The sequence below is a fragment of the Monopterus albus genome, unplaced genomic scaffold, assembly GCF_001952655.1.
Source record: "Monopterus albus unplaced genomic scaffold, M_albus_1.0 scaffold195.1, whole genome shotgun sequence".
In the NCBI taxonomy this organism is placed as follows: Eukaryota; Metazoa; Chordata; class Actinopteri; order Synbranchiformes; family Synbranchidae; genus Monopterus; species Monopterus albus.
The window spans coordinates 410,952-430,842 of NW_018128075.1; the positions used below are offsets into that span (position 1 = coordinate 410,952).

The following is a 19,891-nucleotide window of genomic DNA, read 5'->3' on the forward strand; positions in this document are numbered from 1 at the left end:
TGAGCGTGAGAGAGAGAGAGCAATGCATAAACAAAGCAGCATTTACTGTATGTCATGAATTTGGGAAGCCGTGAAAAAACATCCTGCAGCTGCTGGATGAAGATGCACACTTATGTAGTACGCTCTACCTTTTTGTTACCAGTCCCTCATGTTGAGTGATGGTGGCTTAAATAACTGGAACACATCTTCCATATGTAACCAGTCAGTGAAATTGACTCACAACATTTCACTGATCAGGTAACGGCTGCAGGCTGCTGTTGCGAGAAGTGAAGCGTATTACTGGGTGAGCCAACCCCATTAAGAGCAGGTCGTCTAGGTGAATGATTAAACAGGCCGAGGGGTGTTTTGGCCAATCAGCCTTTTAAGTTAATATTATGCAAATGATGCATCAAAAAGCAACTGTATGAAAATGATACCCAAGCTGACAGAGGTGTGTGTGAGTATGTGCATTCATTGTCTATGTTGTTAGAACTATAACATTAAAAATTATGCAACTGGTTGGTTTTCTGAGAGAGGTTTTGAAGCTAGGGTGGTAGCACCTCACTGCGTCTGCTATGGTTAATCCAAAAATTGGCAGAGGTGGAGCATGAGGGATTTTGCTGGACAGCTAGTGGCCACCTGTGGTGGGATGTGCCTGCCTGTCACTCAAAGCTGCCACACCCTTAATTATGCATCATTTTAGTCATACTATAATTTAAATGTACAAGTTATATAAAAATTCACTCATACAGTTGTCATAGAAGGAGAAATGAGCTATAGAGACCAAAACTGTTTTATGTATCAGGCTGTAAATGTTTATTTCTGCTGTAAAGTTGACGATTTAACATGGGAGTCTATGGGGAGTGACTCCCTTTTGGAGCCAGCTTCAAGTGGCCATTGGAGGAAATGCAGGGTTTAAAACCTCTGCACTGCCTTCATTTCTCAGACTGCCTCTTGTGTATGACATTCTTACTGTAATTTTTCGGTGTGTAAATGTGTGTGTGAATGGGTGAATGGTGTATGATCTCCTGTAAAGTGCTTTGGCCAGTGCAACACATTTACCATTTTCCATATAGTAGATGACAAAACCGAGTACACCCTGTGCAGTATCACTAAATGGTTTAATTATTCTAAATAGTCTCATCACTAATTGTAATTATAAGTTGAAGTGTCAGGTTTCTGATCTAAAAACCAACAGATATGAAAAAGAAACACAGAGGTCAGCCTGTCCTTTTCTGCTGAAGCCTTTGGGATCAGTAAGTCTCTCACTGTCCCACAAAAAGGGTGCTGTGCTCTTGGCTGTTGTCTATGTTTAGTCAACTGATGCCTGTCCATTGCATTGCTGCCGCTTTATTTAAGTCTTCCACTGAAAGTTCCCAAACACCCGACAGGCTTCTGAGTGTCCCACTGTGCTGATGGACATACACCAGCAGGAGAGCCTCACTCTGGGCATGAAAACCCAAAAGTTATACTGCTGTGGATACAACCAACAGAACCTTGTGTTATTACTATTGTTTTTGTTCTTTTTTGCTGTCATTTCATGTATTCTCAGTTCAAGCATTCTACACTGAATTCACACAAAGCTTCTTTATTAAAACGATCTATTTTGTAAAGAAAACTCACTTGAACTGGGCTGCAGTTACAACTAAAAACATTAAAAGCAACTGTTTCTTAACATTACTTAATTAAACTGTATCATTGTGAACTGCAAGACTCTGTTTGGTTCCCCCAATTACAGACATTAAATACTTACAAGTTGGACCATATGAAACATCTTCTTACCGTGATAATATCCATTCAAATGCTTTATACACATCAGGGACAGGGACTGAGAAATGTTTTTTTGAAGGTTTTTTAAAGCCATAGTGTCCTTGTCTTTATTTAATTTGTATGTGTTCATGGAAGGTTGGCCTGCATGTTCTCTTTTGTCAATGCACATGCAGAAAGTCTTCACAATCACAGTTCTGTTGTGCCCACTGAGCTATTTAGTGTTTCCACACTAAATAAAGAGTGCACACTTGAAAGGCCAATTAGTTCTTGGGGTTGGTTTTTAAAATTACACTTTTCATGTGCTTGCACATGCGACCCACCTACTCCTCTCTGTTAGGGCCACCGTGTGGTTTTTGACTCTGTTTATGTCTGTGTTTTTGTGGTTGTTGTTTTCATACACTGCTGTATTTATTTTCTTGTCGCCCACCGTATCCGGCCCCCTACTGACATCCTGGCCTATCATGTGGGGTTTCCATGCCAACTCCCACCCCAGGAAGCAGCCCTAATTGGCCAGCAACCATCTCATGGTGATTCAATAGCAAGAAAGGAAGTAATTTAGAAAGTAATTTATGTATTTATTCAAGCTTTATTAGTGAAGATGCAAAACAAAATGCTGTGGACAGATATAAAGTGGTTTAATGGTTATTTGCAACAATTCATTTTACTTTGTTCCCCACTTAACCCAATTTGGCTCGTTCTTTGTTAATCCACGTCTTGTGGCTTCACTCAAATGGCTATTGTTGTGTGTACATATGTGAGTCCACAAGTGTGACACCATGCACACATTTAATTGGCAAGGCCTTTGACGGAAGCTTCTATTCAAAGCACTTAATTAACAATGTAGCTATTATTTTATAGAGCCAAGTACCATCTGTTATTAACAGTAAAGATTATTAATTATTTTGTATCAAGCTTTTTTTCCTTTTAGTATTAAACTGCAAAGAGTAGCTGACTTTATTTGAAGCTGCTCAGGTGATAGAGCAGGTCAGCCATTAATCCCAGGGTGGTAGCCACACATCAGAGTGTTGTCTGGGTGTATCTGAAAGTGTAAGTTGTTGTGGAGGAGTTGATTTCAAATTTCCCCTGTTTTATGGGTATTTTTAAACATATTCTGGTGAGCTACATGTCGGTTTTGTGGCCTGCCACCTTTTTAATTTGCCGTTAATATTGACACAACCTGAGGTTTACCTGTTGTCTGAGTCATACAGTAGGATAAAGCAATATTCAGTCAAACTGCTAATATCCGAGACACGTCATTACGTATTATAGTTCAACATGAAGTAACTGGTAGCTTGTTAAAGCAGATCTAATATACAGTAACCTTCAAAAATAATCTAGTAATACTAACTGCTCTGTAGACCAGCAACACAATGCCTGCAGTATTGAAGCTGTCTACTGATAAGATGTAGATACACTAATCATTGGCTAATTATATTGACTAAAATAGACAATGGTAAGACACCCACACATGCCACTTGTTTGTCACTGCTCGACTGATCCCAGCCATAGATTAGCCATAGTGCATTGTCAGGACCAGTTAATGAAGGCCCACAGAAATCCTCTGATGGTGAGTCAGCGGCAGCAAACGCACGGAATAAAATGGATATGGCAGCGGTTTGTTTTGTCAATGTACTGGCTCTTCAGGACTGAGACAGATTCAGGAGTTATGAAAAACATGGACAGTGAGGAACATAGAATGGATATACAGTAGAAGATAAAGAGAATGAAAAAGAGTGAGAAATTAAAATGACAAACAGCAAAGCAAAGGAGAGAAAGATATAGAGAAGCAAGCAAGAAGGAAGACAGGAGGGAGGGAACTGTGGAGAAAGACAAGCTAAAGGTTTTTTTTTAAGCAAAAAGACTGTAGTGAAAAAGCAGTTTTGATATGTAGGAGTCTTTATCTGCTCATTCACCTTTCGATCACACACAACATCTTAGAGACTCCACTGGCTCAGTTTTGGTGACAATTTTAAAGAATGATGCATCTCACCTTATGTACATTTTCTGATTTCTAACACTCAAGATGTTACTTGCTATTTGATTAGACCAAATAACATGCTAACAATCCCCCTATGGAGTGACAGTGTAAAGTACATAAACAAATGAGCAGAAAAATAGAGCTGAGAAGTGGAATGCAGGCTGTTGAATTTTAAAGTGAAGTGTGCTCATAATCATCTGGTTGTTCAGACATTTTTAAGCTATGACTGGCTTTCCATTAGCAGAGTATGGAAGAGGGGAAAAGGCTGCAGAGATAATATAAAGAACGTAATGAAATGTAGAGACAATAGGAGCAGGAGGAGTGAAAAGTGGTAATCTCCTTGGTGATATGCTTTTTTATGAGTTTGGGCCATATTCCTTTGAGGTAATAGACAGAACAGGAGAATAAGAGGAATAAAAAATAGGAGGGATGGGAGATGGAAGGAAATGGCAGGGCAGGAGAAAGAAGAGTCTGGTTCTAAGTGAAATGGACAGGTAGAGCTTGTCTGTCCTTTCTTTGCATTTGTACTGTATTTTTAATCCCTGTCTTGCTCTTCAGCTCGGCCTCCTTTCTCTTCCTCTTGTTCTGTTGGAAAATTAGGGCTGCGTTGGCTGCATTTAATCCTTCTTCTATATCCTGTTGAGTCTTTTGTTTTGAAGCGGTTTGAAACTGCCAAAATGGCTGTGTGTGTGCGTGCCTTTCCCTCGATCACTGCACCATCCTCAGCCTCTGTCTTTCCTCCATCTCTCTCTCTCCCCTAACAGAACAATGTCCCTCCATCCTCTCCACTAGCCACTGGCAGCTGAAGCAGAGCTAAATAGACAGTGACACTGTGGTGTTTGGATGAGATGGGTTTTATGAAGAGGATGGAGCTGGGAATAAAGGGGAAGCCAATGGGCTTGCATTTTGTCACGAGGATATAAAGTATGATAAGCCTGTGTGATCGGTCTTGGAATGGCACCAAGTAGTTATGTAAAGATGCAGCTGCTTTCCAGTATATGGTAATTCCTCTCATTTTTCAAAGCTCAGTCAATAGTGGCTTCATAACTGCACAAATACGCCTCAGTGGAGGAACCAAGCAGCCTTAAAGATTAATACAAGACTCATAATGCACCATTAGTACACATGCTTCAAAACATCTAAGCAACTCAGATAAAGGACGGTTATCACAGACAGAGATGTTTCCAAAGCTCGGTTAATGGAATGTGGAAAACCGATCCCCTGGAATGATTGCACGGTGCTGGAGACAGTAATGTTTGCTCTCGCTTTCTCCCTCCACCATTATAAAGTCAGCATGTAGCCCGATAGTTACTGTTGTAATTACAATAAACAGTGTGTCACTGTTATGGTACTTACACTATATACTTCTCTGCATGAAAACACCATTTGCCCCTGTGTACTTCTCATTTTTTTGTCCAGCAGCAGGTTGTGAGGACAGCACAAGCCATGATCACATTTGCTTCTTAGATGAACATTTCTGTAACTGCGTGTTGCTTCTGGCTTGGATTTAGATCAAGCACTGTTCATGGTCTATTACACAAAACATGTGTAACAGACTTTCCCCAAACTCATTTTCCACCAGTTATTTGTTTAGGTGATAAATGAGTGTGTTTGTGTGTGCGTGGCCAGGTTTGTCATCGATGCATTGTCAGTGACACATCTGTGTGTATATTTGTGTTGCATATGGGCATGTATTTGTCCCTGTTTGTCAGTCAACTACTGTAGCATGGGGCTGTCCGGCTGGAAGAATTTCAATAGGGAGGTTAGAGTGGTGCACTATGGGTGGCGGACGTAACAGTGCATGTGTTCTGGCTGCATGGAAATAATCTGAATGTCATCCACACATCCGCTCAGACAAAGTCAGCAGGAGTTTGGATGGTTCAAGCATGAAAATAGAGGAGAGTGAGGATTATTTTAAAAAGTTGGAAAGGACAGGAGTTATGGGGTAGAGAGGAAAGAGCGTGAGAGCAGAGAAGACAAAAGAAGAAGAAATGGTCATTAGGAGGAAAGTAACTGGACTGAAGAGAGATGAGAGAAACAGTGAAGAAAAGCTGCACAACTCAAGGTGTAGAGTAGAGGAAAGGAGAGAGTTGGGCCAGTTCGGAAGAGAAGAAACAGTTAGAACGTGTATGAAAGCCATGAGAAGCAAGTGAGAGAGACTACATCATTGTCAGGGACAACAGACTTATGGGAAACATGCAGCCCCCATGTCCCTCTAGTCTTTGTACATCATTTGATGGTCCTTCACCTTTAACTGTGCTAATCACTGCGCCACCATGTGGCCAAGACACCACGTAAAACAATAAAATAATAGGCACAAAAAAATCTCAAAAAATCCTGAATAAAGTCTTAAAAGCATAGAACAAGTTAAGCTAAATCCTTATTTTAGACAAGATTAAAAGCTTTGTTGAGAAGGTTTTGAATGTAGATAGTTTGGTGCAGTCACAAATGTGTTTTTGAAGAGAATTCCAGAGGGTGGGACACAGAAGGCCCTGTCGCCCCAGAGGGGTGAGAGAACCCCACGTGGTACTGGAGTTTACTGAGGACTTTGGATGAAGAACCAAATAGATTTCATTTTCTTGTTTATCTTTCAACTTTGAGCTGCCATACTTTAACTGTAGTTGTGGGCGCGGTGTTTCCTGATCAATGAGAGTTTCAGGTTTATGATTGTTGTCTGAACCAGATGAATATGCTCACTAAAGTTAGAACTTTATCTCCTGTTGAATCCGTCAGTGTTCACATCTCCATTCACCAATGACAAAAGAATGAACTGCAGCCCTCTACTTATTGTCCAAACAGAGATCTGATGTATTGATATTGTTTTAGAAAATGACTGGGAGTGTGAGAGAAAAAGCCATGCCAACTATAGGCTCAAGTTAGAGAAAGCTCATGGTTATGGGAAATAAAACATGGTTAGGGTTAGACAAGGATAGCACTCAATTAGAAGCCACAAGTTCTAGAAATCAAGGTAGTGCTAGCTGGAGACTTCAATGTAGAGGGTGGATACCGGAACCAAGCCCAATGGGGCCCATCAGTGCACAAGAGATCAAGCTGAGTTCAGGCAGAAAGAAATTAGACCCTGTGTTTTGGGTCCGAGTCAGGTTTTGACATGTAGGTCAAACTTTAGGGTAGATGTCTGGAGCACTCAAACGTCTACTTTGTGTAATGATAAGCATAAAAACACCAGGGTCGGGTTCAGACATTTTACGTTATAATTTGTCAGGCTTTGTTCAGACGTCACACTCTCGGGCACAGGTTGGGTTCGGACAGAGATATGCCACCCGAGCCGTGCTCTACTCCGATGCAAACCATTTCACTCTTCTTGCCCTGTTACACTCAGCCAAGCCCTTCACTGACTATACATCACTGTGGGTCAGCCATAGCATTGTCTTCCGACATCTAATACCTCATACTAGCTTGAAGTCTGAGGCACTTTTACGTAAACACTCCTTTTCTCATGAAACACATTTTTTCCAACGTTTGGTTCTTGTGTTTTTCACATACATTGTGTGTATCTAATGCCTTATTTCTTATTAGTAAATGAGTCCGTAGCTCTCTATGTGGATCCATCTTCATTTCAGGCAGCCCTGCACTTCTTTTTTTCTCCTGGTTCCATTTCTCTGTCCACCTTCTACTTCTTCTGTATCTATCATCCTTTCTCTGCTTTTCTCTTTGTCCCTTGATGGATCATGTCCTCAAGTTGACTATTGGGCACTGCAGTGGATCAAAACCTAATTTTCACCCATTTGTTTTAGCCTGAATCTGTCTTCCTTCCTCAGTGAAAGCTGGCCTGTTTTTCCATTTATACACTGTCAACAGTCTTCCACTTGTTTGCCCTCTTTATTACACTTCCTCTGGAGTTTGGACTTTGGTGACCCTTTTGTCATTCAGCTCTTTTGGTCATTTCTTCTATGTTTTCAATTAATCCAAAGCCATAAATTTCCGTCCACCCTTTGCTTTGATATTCCTGTTTATAATGCCACCTCCACACACGCTCCAGACCACCACCGTCAGAGGTTACAGTCAGCAACCTCATGTTTCTGACATTTAACTTTATTATTCTCACCAATCTGTCAAGCTGACCCCCCGGTCTACCCCTCGCTTTCTTCTCTTCCGTTTCTCAGTGCATACAATGCTAACTCCAGCCCTCTCTTGTCTAACCTTTACTTACATGCAGATGGAGGATAAAAGATAGTCCATTATGTTCTCTCTTGAAAACACTCGGAATCACTCAAATGCCACTGTGACTCCTCCTCTTTTATACCAAGCGACCTGGCACTAATCTGGGTTGATGTGCGAGCACGGTAGTGGATTTCTTCTTTTGTCTGTATGATATAGCCTGGTGATTATCTCATTATTTTATCATTCCCCATATTTTAAAACTTTCACGCCATCATCAGTCATTTCATCAGATGCCCCATCGTGTTTGATGCGAAGCAATGGAGAAAATAATGTGATGTTGTTACAGAGGGAGGAAGTGATCTGTCCTCAATATGAGACCACTGCTTGCTACCTGTCGGCATTTGTTTTTTTTTAAACCATTACCATTCTTTAGATCCAAATGAGATAGGTGCCAGCATTTGTTGTTTTTTTTTAAACCATTACTGTTCTTTAGATCCAAATGAGATAGGTGCCTAGTTTTATCTTTGAACTATGAGTTGTAATGGTTTCAGGCGTGTCGGATCAGAAATATGTCCTCGTGTTGATCAATAACCAAAGATGAATTTCACTTCAGATGACTTGATTCTGAATTATCTGAAGTGTGATGCATTTGCTGCCCATAGTTCCAATTAAAATGCCTCAAAGCCACATTAAATGCTGTCATTACTTATTTAATGCTATGTATTTCACATTCAAACAGAATGTGGTGGTGCCTGTATGACAGAGATGAAAAGCCCAAACTAAACTCTTAACTCACAAATCACTGAGATGTGCAAAAGGGTGGACTTGTTTTAAAAGTTTGTGATGACATCGTGGGTTTGATGTTTTAGTTGCCCTTATGCAGGGAAGGATTTTCAAGCGCCTTTAGCACAGGAGATGTCTCATCTTTGTGTGTTTCAATCATTTTTAACAGCCAGTTTTTGCTAAAAAAAAAAAGGGCTGTGAACTTGTCTCAGAGGTGAAGCTACCTTCTCTCTTTGTTTATCAAACACTGATACACTTCCTGCATACATGATCAGATCTAGTCGTCCCATAATCTGATATGAGTTTTGCTAATAAATATTAGGACATACAGTATTTGACCACACATCATATTTCAATGAGGATAAAGCCATTTGGTATGCACACCTAATGAAGCCTGCCTGGTTAATTTAAGTTTTGCATAGATTCGATATTTATTTCCCACTCCGCATTTCTCCCTGCATGTTTCTCTGATGGAAATGTAATTAAACATTTTATTAACAGCTCCTTCCATTTCTTTTCTCTTCCTCTGCTTTAGCCCTACTTCTGAGATTTCTTGCTTTGGCCTCTGGAGAAAGAACCATTTGCTAGGACACCATCCCACTTGTGGACCAAGGGAAATTGCATTCAACAGGCAAAAAGCATACACCACCATCACATCTTCTGGGAAGGTATAGCAGAAAACTAATATTTTAAAAGGACACATTGTTAATAGAGCTAAAGAACTTGATACCATTCAGATTCAGGAGGCTCATTTGACGCTCAGCCCAGTCGCCGGTGTCCTGGAACAGGAGCACGACCTCTCCTCCTTCCTCTCGTTGGAGTTTATTTAATCTACTAAAGCAGAGGTGAGTCAGTTCAGCCTGTTCTCTCCAGTATGAAAACCTGCAAGTGCAGATCAGCTGTCATTTGGGCTCCTATTCAATTCTAGTGAGGCATAGAGTTTCTAATAAGTTCAGTGCTTTGGGGTGGGTTTGACAGGGCAGCCAGGCTTAGCTGACAGCTCACCCACTGAAGCTCCTTTTAGCAAGAGCACTTGACAGTGCCCAGCAGCATTTTAGTGCAAAAGGCAGTGCTATGTGAAGGTCTTTCTTTTTTTTTTTAATGGTACTACCAGTTCTAGCCAAAGTAGCCTGGCTGGCAAAGTGGGATGTCTGTTGCCATAGCAGCAGGTGCTGATCCATATGCATGACTGGAATGTGATTTTGGGAAGGTGTGTTGAGGGAGGAAAAGCTGTGGAAGACTTCTTAGTCTAAATATATTTCCTGGATTTGTCATTTACTGTAGGTGAAAATTGATCAGTGGCGTTGGCCCTGTGTCAAGGTAAAGTTCGATTTTTGTGCAGCTGTGATGTTTGATGACATTTAGAAAAAACTACATCACGTTTTTAGCAGCAGACCATAAAGTGTAGTCATTTTGGCTTTGGTTGAATCTCAGCTGTGTCCTCTGTGATTCTGTCCCACTTCTAGTGTCATGCTGAAAGCTGCACGGCTATAAGTGTTCTAGATTTGTAGGCCCTGTCCTAGTTCTGCAGAGGAAAACTGGGATGTGTGTTGTTTTTGGAAATAGATATATTTTTTAATGTTGCACTATTGTTGATAATCTAATCTGAATTAAACTCAAACACAAACTAAAAACAACAGTGTCCCAGTTTATTTCAAAAAGGCTAAAATAACTGGTAGTATCTTAACTTTAATAACCTGCCTGAGTTTTTATTTTTGCTCACAGCTGCTTTATTTTTTTAATCAATAATTATAATAACCTGAGCAGCCAGCAGACAGTTTCAATTCAGCAAGGAGTAGGGCATTTTATTTATATGTATATTTTTCTGCTTATATATATTTTTTTTCCTTATATTTTTGTTTTTTAAAGTAAGAGTGTGTGGCTCAGACTTGCTCTCACAATCCCTCGGACTGTCCTCACTGCACTGACTGATTGTGTTGACGTTCCTCTTTTAGACACATTCAACTAGACAATTAAAATCTGCAAGATTCTAGATAATTACTCAAAAACAAATATGCTGGCATGTTATGTAGAGTCAGCATAGCATAGACCGCAGTCTCCATTTTCAATTATTCCTCTCTGCTCAGCTGGCACTCCTATGGAAACAGTTAAATGACTTGCAGTGGTAAATGTTATTCTATACCAACACGACCAGCTGCACATTTAAGCTCTCTGTATTCATCACATGATGCTGATCATCTGCTCCATCTTTTCTCTCACAAAGCACAGTGTTCTCAAGGTTTACAGAGTGAACACCTGTGGTATGGTTACCTGTGATCTCTGGATGCATAAATGACTTCATGTATTGTCCTTGGTTAAAACTGAATTTTGCTGAAATACCTGGGTAAGCACTGGTGTTAACAGTAACAGCGATTTTACTCTAAATAAACAAGGGCTACCTTGAGTGAGTCGCTATCATTTAATTTGGCTTGTACCAAGAAGGCTTTGCAATACAAGCTACCAATTCTGATTCTCTGACTCTATTCACTGGGGTTTTACCACAGCAGAGCTCATTGTGACTTTCAGAACTATTACTGTCACTAATACCTAACCTGGTTCTTTGTGTTAACAAGGATGTTACAGTAAAACATGTTGGACAGATTACACATTTCCACGGCCCTGACCTTGCAGTTTTTATTTTTTTTTCTCACGTTAGCATCTTTTGACTCTGGTATTAACAGTAGCTGCAACCCAGATCACTGTCCTGAAGACTTTATAATGTGGAACATGGTCTTTTTTTCTTGTGGTGAGTTGTGCGCTCTGCAGAGTTGAAGCACATATTTCAGCTAACAACTGTAATAAAGCTAGCAGTGGTGATTGTCCGGAGTCCTTGGAAGCATATGAATCTATTTTATGTTTGGACAAGGTGTGTGATAGGCAGTACATTCAGTTTAATTTCATGTTGAAACTTTTACTTGAATCAGTCAGTTTTTCTCCAACAGAGTGGCTCACCTCACATGTGTGAACTGCAGAGCAGGCAAGTGTGATCTGCTCCACCGTGTTAGTATGCAGTGTGTTGGTGTCATCAGGACATGACTTGATTAACTGGTTTATCCTCCTGGAGCCAGAGGTGAGTTTACTCACTGTTCACCTTGAGCAGCACACATCACCATTTGTCTGTCTATGTCGGTGTGTGCGCACCTGTGTGAGAGCAAAAGCATATACATTGACTATGTTGTGGGAAAACTGTTGGTAGACTTTGTTGGTGAAGTTTGCGTATGTCAAGCTGAGCGCATGAGTGGCTGCAGGTGACTTTGTGACTGCATGTGTGGTGGTGGTGGTAGTGGGGGGCTTAGTGCTGGTTTGTCTGGGAGACTAGAAAAGCATATAGTGCATGTGTTACGGGCCCCGAGTGCCGGGGCTGCGTAGCAGTGAATTAGTGCAGTCTGGAAAACACAATGTGACATCAGAACAGAACTCTCACGGTGCGCTGGCATTCGCATCCAGACTGCATCTGGGTTTATTCAGACATTAACATTCAAACATTGTAACAGTGTACGAATACGGTGCATTTTTATCCCATATTTCCTTAACTTAAGTTCTCAATATAATCACTTAAACACCTGAGTGACATGTCTCAGCACCACTTTGGTGGTGAATAAACAGTTGCTCCACTGTTCCATGCTTAACTGTAATTAGTTACCAAATAAATAATGGGCTGCACACTAAAAATACTACAGTTATCTTTGAACAAAAATACATTTACATTACTTCAAACTGAATATATAACTATCTCTCATGCATTTACCTTGACTTCGGTTTAAACATTCTTACTCCACTTAACTCCTATTAACAATATACAATGCATATTAGTGACAATAATATACACCGAACAGTACGCTATACTAACAAATTATTAAATACTAACATCATACTGCTTTGTATGTGTAGTTTCACCGTCTACTGACCTGGAAAACACAATGTGACATCAGAACAGAACTCTCACGGTGCGCTGACATTCGCATCCAGACTGCATCTGGGGGCGAGGACAGAAGGTCCCTCCCCAAAACCATTCTGTGTGCAACACTAAGCGCACAAAGGTTCCGCTTTACCCTTTTCTGTTCCCCAACCACCAAATCCAGGACAGCAGGCACAAAACATCATATAATATAAATGTGGCACCCAAAATAAAATGTACATTCAATTGTCAATTATGAAATAATAAATTAACTGAAAACAATGTGGTGACATATCTTTAGGTGCACCACACGTATATGTGTGCCTTTGTGTCAAGTCAAGATCACCTCTTATTAAAGTCTTGCTGTTCAGTTCCCATCTTCCTGATCACCATGGTGATAGCTGGGTCTGACAGCACCGCTGTATTTGGGGAGAAATAACTGGAGTTTGCTGATAAGGACTTCTTTGTGTGTGTAGGTACACATGTATACTTCTGTACATTTTTGCAATCTTGAGTATTGCAGAACTGGAGCTTTCCCTTTCTCAGACGTTTTCTCACTGATTTTATCTTTTCTTTCTCAATGTTTCATGCAGCCACATTAAGTAACATATCTTAATTTCAAGTGCAGATTTACAAATCTTTAAGTGCTACTGTTTGTCTCAAGCTTTAGAAACATCCTAGTAATATATCTTTAACTTGAATGGAAGTCTTTGAGACCTTTGGGTTAATGCATCTTCAGTTTACTGATAGATGAACAAATCTGTTAATTTGATTTAGAAATCTATCAAAGTAGTGAAGGATTGCGTCCACTTAATTGGAATACACTTTAAATCTTGATACAACCTACAGACATAGGATATAAGGCACAAGTAACCACTTGCTCCGTCTTTGTCTTTGACGCTTGGTCAGTGTTTTTCTCTGTATGTGTGTATTGGTTAGACTCTTCATTCATCATTGCTTGTTCAAATGTTGGTGATCCATCATTTTAGGCTCATGCACGGTTCCGACCGCAGTCACACTAAATGAAAGCATCTGCTAAATGTATTAACAGCTAATTGGGTGTGTATGTTTTGCTTTAAAAACCAGATGAATGTGGTCCAGGCTTCGACTAGACAGGCTCAAACATAACACCCCCAGAATGTTGCGCTAATCTGTTTCATCACCTCTTTATCCCTCAGTTCATCCAAATTTTTCCTCACACTTCATCTCAGTTCTGTCTGGAGTGCTTCTACCAACTTCTACCATGGTCTTTCAAACTCTGGGAGACACTGCGAAAGACTGCCAAACACCCCCCATGCATCCTACCCCGACGCACATAGAAACAATCTCAGGAGTTAGATTTCATCAAGCTCCACTTTCTTGGCTGGCTCATTCTTGTTGCCCCTTTCACCTGCGATGGTCCCTTTTCCTCCAGCCCCTTGTGGTGAGGCCCAGGTGGAACCATGGGGCTTTCCTAGCCCAGCCACCCTGGAGCCGACCCACACATCCTGGGTACCCTCACACCATGTGTGCCTGTTGGGAGGAAGGCATAGAGGGAAGGAGAGCCATGTGCATTAGCCATGCTAATCTCATTAGTGCAGCCATGATTGAATCCTGCAGGAATCTGCCAGGAGAGACGGAGGAGATAGTATAATATTAAAGGGTTGGCTTAGGGGATGTAGAGATTGGGAAAGGGAAGATAGGGAGAAAAAGATAACCAAAGAGGGAGACAGACTGTCTGAGAGAGAATGAGAGAAAGTACAAAAGATATGGAAATGATGCACATAGGTGCATTGGGAAAGAATCGCTTTGAAATGTCAGAAAAGAAGATATTGACAGAGATAGAGCTATAGATAGAGATGTACCCTGCCAGCATAGCAAAGCTATTTATATATAAAGCAGTGAAGAGTGATAACACAAGTAAGGATAAGAGAAACAGATAAACAAATGAAAAGAACCTTAACGCTATAAAATGGAAAAAGACAACCTCTAATGGTTCAGTTACACCAGCAACAACCACTGGCATTTCTAACATAAAGCTAGAATCTTCACAAGCAACATGCTCAATGAAATTAACCAACTGCTAAATAAAATAAGCAACCTAAACAGGACAGAGAGGAAACATGACTGAATGTGTGACTAGCTAGCCGCAAACATTTAAACAACAGCAGAAAAATGGGACATGGATACAGGAATTCTCCAGTGCACTACATGGAGCTAATTAAAATTAAAATGCACCCACACCAGCACGACCGGCTGAAGCTTGCTCATGTAACATGCATGAAGTAGAATATGAAAAACAGGCTATTGGCTCGATGTTCCTGACACAAAATGAAGAGGAGATGGGAGCGGCATAGAAGACGAAGCGGCTGAATGTGGATTGTGAGATGAATCTGACTGAGAATAAACGAATTGAAGAATAAAAGACTAAAAACATTTAGCTGATAAATGTTCATTTTCTTTTAGGAGACGTTGCTTAACTTTGCTGCTCTGTTTTTCTCACTTGGTGTGTTTCATCTCTCTGCCAGTCTTCCATGTCACTTAATAGCAGTTCTGCCCTTTCACAGCATCCCCTGTGCAACATCAGTACAGGACAGTTTTTGAAGCCTCAATAGACTGTCCTTGTAAACATCTAACTGTCTAAACAAAACTGCATCCTCCTCTCCCTCCTCTTGTCTTTTATCCTTTCTTCCCAACTGCGGCCGAGGGTGTTGTTATCGTCAAAACAACCCTTCCTATACTGTCTCCCCCCTAATATTGATAATCAGCCTTTTGTCTTTCTCCCACCTCCTCAACTTTCTTCGATCCTCCTTCCTCATATTTTTCTTTCCACACTCTAATTTGCTTTCTCTTCTTGGCCTTTCCCAGAGGAGTTTCATTTTATTTTTGCTGCTGCTCCAGTGGCTTCTAACCCTTGAGTTTTGGAACCACTGTCTAAGCAGACTGTTGTTTTACCGTCTATGGTTCATTAGCTTCACTTACTGTTGCAGCAGAGGCAGTGAAGGTTTTGTTTTGTGTGTGTGTAGTGAGGTTAGTGTTGTTGAAAGACCTAGACCAAAAACTCAAAATCTCTTAGCAAGAACATCTATTGGCTCCTTAGCTGCCTAAATCCTGCTTCCCATGATTTCTCTGCTCTTTTCTGTGACTTGCATGTTATTTAAATGAGCAAAGCTTTCAGGCTGTTTTAACAGCTCATTTGTTTAAACGCTGACATACCTGACTATTGATCAAAGTGCCAGGTCACCACTGTTTGGCACCCTCATATATTTCAGAGCTTTGATGCCATTATTCACTGGGTTAGATCTTCTAAACAACTGCTCCTAGAGGTGCCTAGGTCTAGACTCAAACGTTATGGTGGCCGGGCTTTTGCGGTGGCGTCTCCTAAACTGTGGAATAATCCTCTGCCTGAGATTCAGTCTGCCTCAGACCTGGCTGTCTTTGACTTGCTCCTTAAAACTTGATTATGTAGCCAGGCATTTGTCACTGGCACTGACTAGGGCATTTCTATGCCTGTTTACTTGATTTTATGTTTTATTTAACATTTTTTGCGTGGTTCAATGTTGTTTGTTATTATTGCTGTACTTTTTCATTTTCTTTTATCTTATTGTGAGGCACCTTGTAACGTTGGTTTAAAAAATCTTTTACTTATTCAATTATTTACTTACTGTTTTCCCTTTTATGATTTTGTGTATCAATCTCAAACTTATTGGTCCTCATGTCATACCTCCTCTATAATTAGTGGGACTAAATTGTGTATCTACTCGCACCTGTGCTCAATGTGCCATTAATTCGTAATTTATTGTGCAAAGTCTTCTTTCAGGGCTTTCTTCTTTCAGGGCTCTGCTGTGGTGCTCTCTTATCAAATCTAGTGCTACCATTAGTTCATAATGGTATGTCCAATACTTCAACACCTGAAAGGTGCTTGTTGATTTGTACTAATTAGCATGTCCTATTTTGATATCTGTTTTTTTTTTGTGGATGGATGTATTTTTTCTCTTGCTCTACCTCGCTCTCTCCATCTCTTTTCTCCACTTCTTTTTTACATTCTTTGTGCCCTTAGCTTGCCATCAGGCCTCTCAGTCTATTTGCTTACCCATGTTGTCTTGTCAGAATGACCGTCCAAATCGCTTTATTGCCAAAGACGTGACACAAGTTGGGACTTTGCCCTGGTGGACTGGTGTCATGCAGCTCAGCAGACCTGTCTCACAACGCCTCCCATCACGCCACTTGTCTTTTTTTTCCCCTTACATTTTCTCTCATTTCTATAACTTGCGATCTCCTGACTACTTCCCCCTCACCATTTGACACCGTCTCTTTTCATTTACATCACTTTGTTGCACAAATGACCTTTTCTTGTGTCCGAGACTTTTGCTCTCTTTCATCATACCCTTTTCATTTCTTCTCTCTTTCTGTTTGTCTCTTTTGTTCTGTGTCCCTGTCTCAGGTGCATTGCTTGATATCTTTCATGAAAGATAAAAATGTGATTTTACTGTTCACTTGCTTTATTTCAGATTTATGATGTCTGATGGCATTTTGGAGATCACTGGAGATGGGGAGTACTGCCCTTTTCCTCCTCCTCCTCCTTTGTCCCTCACCTCCTACTACTCTGTCACTTTTCATAAACACTGCCCAAATATAACCAATTAAAATAGATTATTTTTTGTTTGAATGTATTCTTCAATATTAAAAATAGTGTAGATAGATCTACTCTGGCTCATTTGCAGTCTTTGACCATGCAAATGCATGTCTACTGAGTTGTTAGCCACTTAGCGTGTACTGTAGTGACTGGGGTAAAATTTAGAAATATTTTCTATGTAGACAGTTGAAGACGGAGCCCAGTAAGATGTTGTTAAACCTTAAGACTCTACAACCACATGCAGTAAAGTGTCACACTAGAGGAACCAGTTGTCTTAAAGCTGACTTTATGCCTTTATTTATGATCCATTTGACCCCAACACCAAAGGCGTCTCATCTCTTCTGATCTTGTCATCTTTCCTCTGCAGTTCTTGGCTGTTTCATTCTTTGGTTGTCTCTGTAGTGTAGTGAAGGATTTATTTATTTATTTTAAACATGCACCAAAATGAAACCTGACAGTGGTTTGTCACACAAACTGATGTCAAGAAAGATGAAATTAAATGAGCATGAGAAACCTCTTGTGATAAATGTCACTATTGCCACTCTATATTTGGTGGGATGGATGATGAAACAGTGATGATCAAACCTATGGTAGGTTCACAGAGTACCTACTGTACCAAGGACAAGTGGCACATAGAGAGCAGCAGTTTCTAAGGGAAATAAGAACATACTTAAACATTTCAGGGATTTTTGCTGCTTCATTGCTTGACATCTACAACGTTCACTTACATCTCGGGGGCAAATGTGGTTCAGTGGGTAGAGCAGTCGTCTCCCAACCGAGGGGTTGGACGGTCAAATCTCAGAGCCTGCAGTTCATGTGTTGAAGTGTCCTTGGGCCAGACACTGAACCCCCAAATTGCCCCTGATGGTTAGAGCCATCGGTTGAGTTGGTGCCACAAATGGCTGCCTCGGTTCTGTACCAGAAAGAAATTCCTTGTGTGTAACATACTTAGCCAAATAAAGGTGATTATCCTGATTATCTTGCTTTTGGCTTTATTTTATTTTTACCATTACCTTCAAAATCACTTTTCTCATTTTACTTTCCCCATCCTCTCCCTCCTCTCTGACCGTTGGTGATTCATTCATCCAGCCAGGTGTTAATTCACATCAGTATGATTCATCCCAGTGCTCTTTCTTTCTTTCTTGCTTCTTATCCCACCCCAATTGGAATCATACCACGGCCTTCTCCCTCTTTCCCCTTTTCTCCTGTAGGTTTTCCCCATCCCATGTTAGATATAGAGGTATTGGACATATGGCATCTGCTCATAAAATAGCTTTTCAATAAACTGTGGAAAACAAAAACTCACTAGGCGCCAGGTGAGCCAGTGCAGGGCATTAACTCAACAACCACTACTGAAGTACATGCTGCCACCAAAAACCTAAATTAACAGATCAGCAGCTACCCTGTTCAGGAATAGCCAGTACAGATAATGAATGGGTGGATGGCAATGACAAAACAGCTGTAATAGAAGTGTATTTACAGATAAGGCTCCAGCAGTGTCAATATTAGCAACTCTTACTGAACTGTGCCTCTATATCATTTGAAAAACACTGAACTAATGCCAACTGCTGGTCTACAGACTCTTGCAATATAAAAATATGAATTTTAAAACTTGTTATAGTTAATTAAGACACAAGACCATAATAATAATTGTAAAAAATGAAATGATTCAAAGGATCACAGGTAAAATTAACATTCCACGTCCATTGTAAGATATTTCCCAGTTCTTTTAACCAGGAACTCAGAGAGACGAGGCGGACCACTTGGATATATAAAAAAAACCGTGCTGGTTTATTCAAAGGATCACAGGTAAAATTAACATTACACGTCCAGGTATCTTCACCTCCAATACTGCACTCAGGCAGACGGAGAATGAAAGACCCTGAACCATAATAGCCTATACATTTTATCTGGTTTGGGCTAACCCCATTCTTCACAGGCACGTCAAACCGTGACGTCACCTGATATGCCAGCTTTACAGCTGACCGTAGCAGTAGTCAAAACATGGAGAAAATCAATGTGTGAGTGTTGATTATGTGGTGTGTATCTAAGAACATACAGGACATTCAGGGACATGTCCTGACTTTAAGCCTAGGACGATATTATGATTAAGATTACGGTTAAACATATCATAATACTAACAATAATCATCCTGTCTGCTGACAACTTCCGGGTTGCAAGCGAGAGCAGACGTGTCTGTCTGTTCTACGATCTTTCACTTCTTTTCCTTCCATATTGTCAAGGCTTTGAGCAATACTCTGCAAATACTAATATGCCCCCAAAAGGGAAAAGAGCTAATAAATCCGAGTTGAACGATGGTGTTGAGGCGGAAGAAGATTCTTTTTCAGCGGCGCAAGTTGCTGAGATGATGGAGCGGCAGCGGAGTATGCACACTGTGCTTATGTGCCAACTAAATGAGAGTTTCCAAGGCGTTGTGAAACTAATTATGGAGGCTCATAACAAGAGATTCGACGACTTGACCAAAGAAATGCAGGAGATACAAATAAGTTTGCAGTTTACCCAGCAAGAGGTGGACGCGATTAAAATGGACGTGAGGATGCAGGAAATGACTGCCAGAGACACTTGTCGGGACATTGATAAAACCCGAGAGAGTCTAATAACTCTCACGTATAAAATTGAGGAGTTGGAAACACAGTCCAAGCAAAAAAAACCTGATCTTCGAGGGAATCACGGAGTCAGCTGGAGAGAGCGTGACAGAAGCAGGGGGTAAGGTGGAGGAGATATT

The 19,891-nt window shown here is 40.7% G+C and overlaps 1 protein-coding gene across 1 annotated transcript in view; it reads left to right on the forward strand.

Annotated features, from left to right (window-relative positions):
- The window catches only part of elfn2a (extracellular leucine-rich repeat and fibronectin type III domain containing 2a), a 211,215-nt gene that overhangs the window by 65,735 nt on the left and 125,589 nt on the right, over nucleotides 1-19,891 (forward strand). Inside the window, exons 2-3 of the mRNA XM_020617853.1 lie at nucleotides 9,168-9,300; nucleotides 9,370-9,477. The gene's annotated coding sequence lies outside the window, so the exon portion shown is untranslated. The remainder of the gene's footprint in view (nucleotides 1-9,167; nucleotides 9,301-9,369; nucleotides 9,478-19,891) is intronic.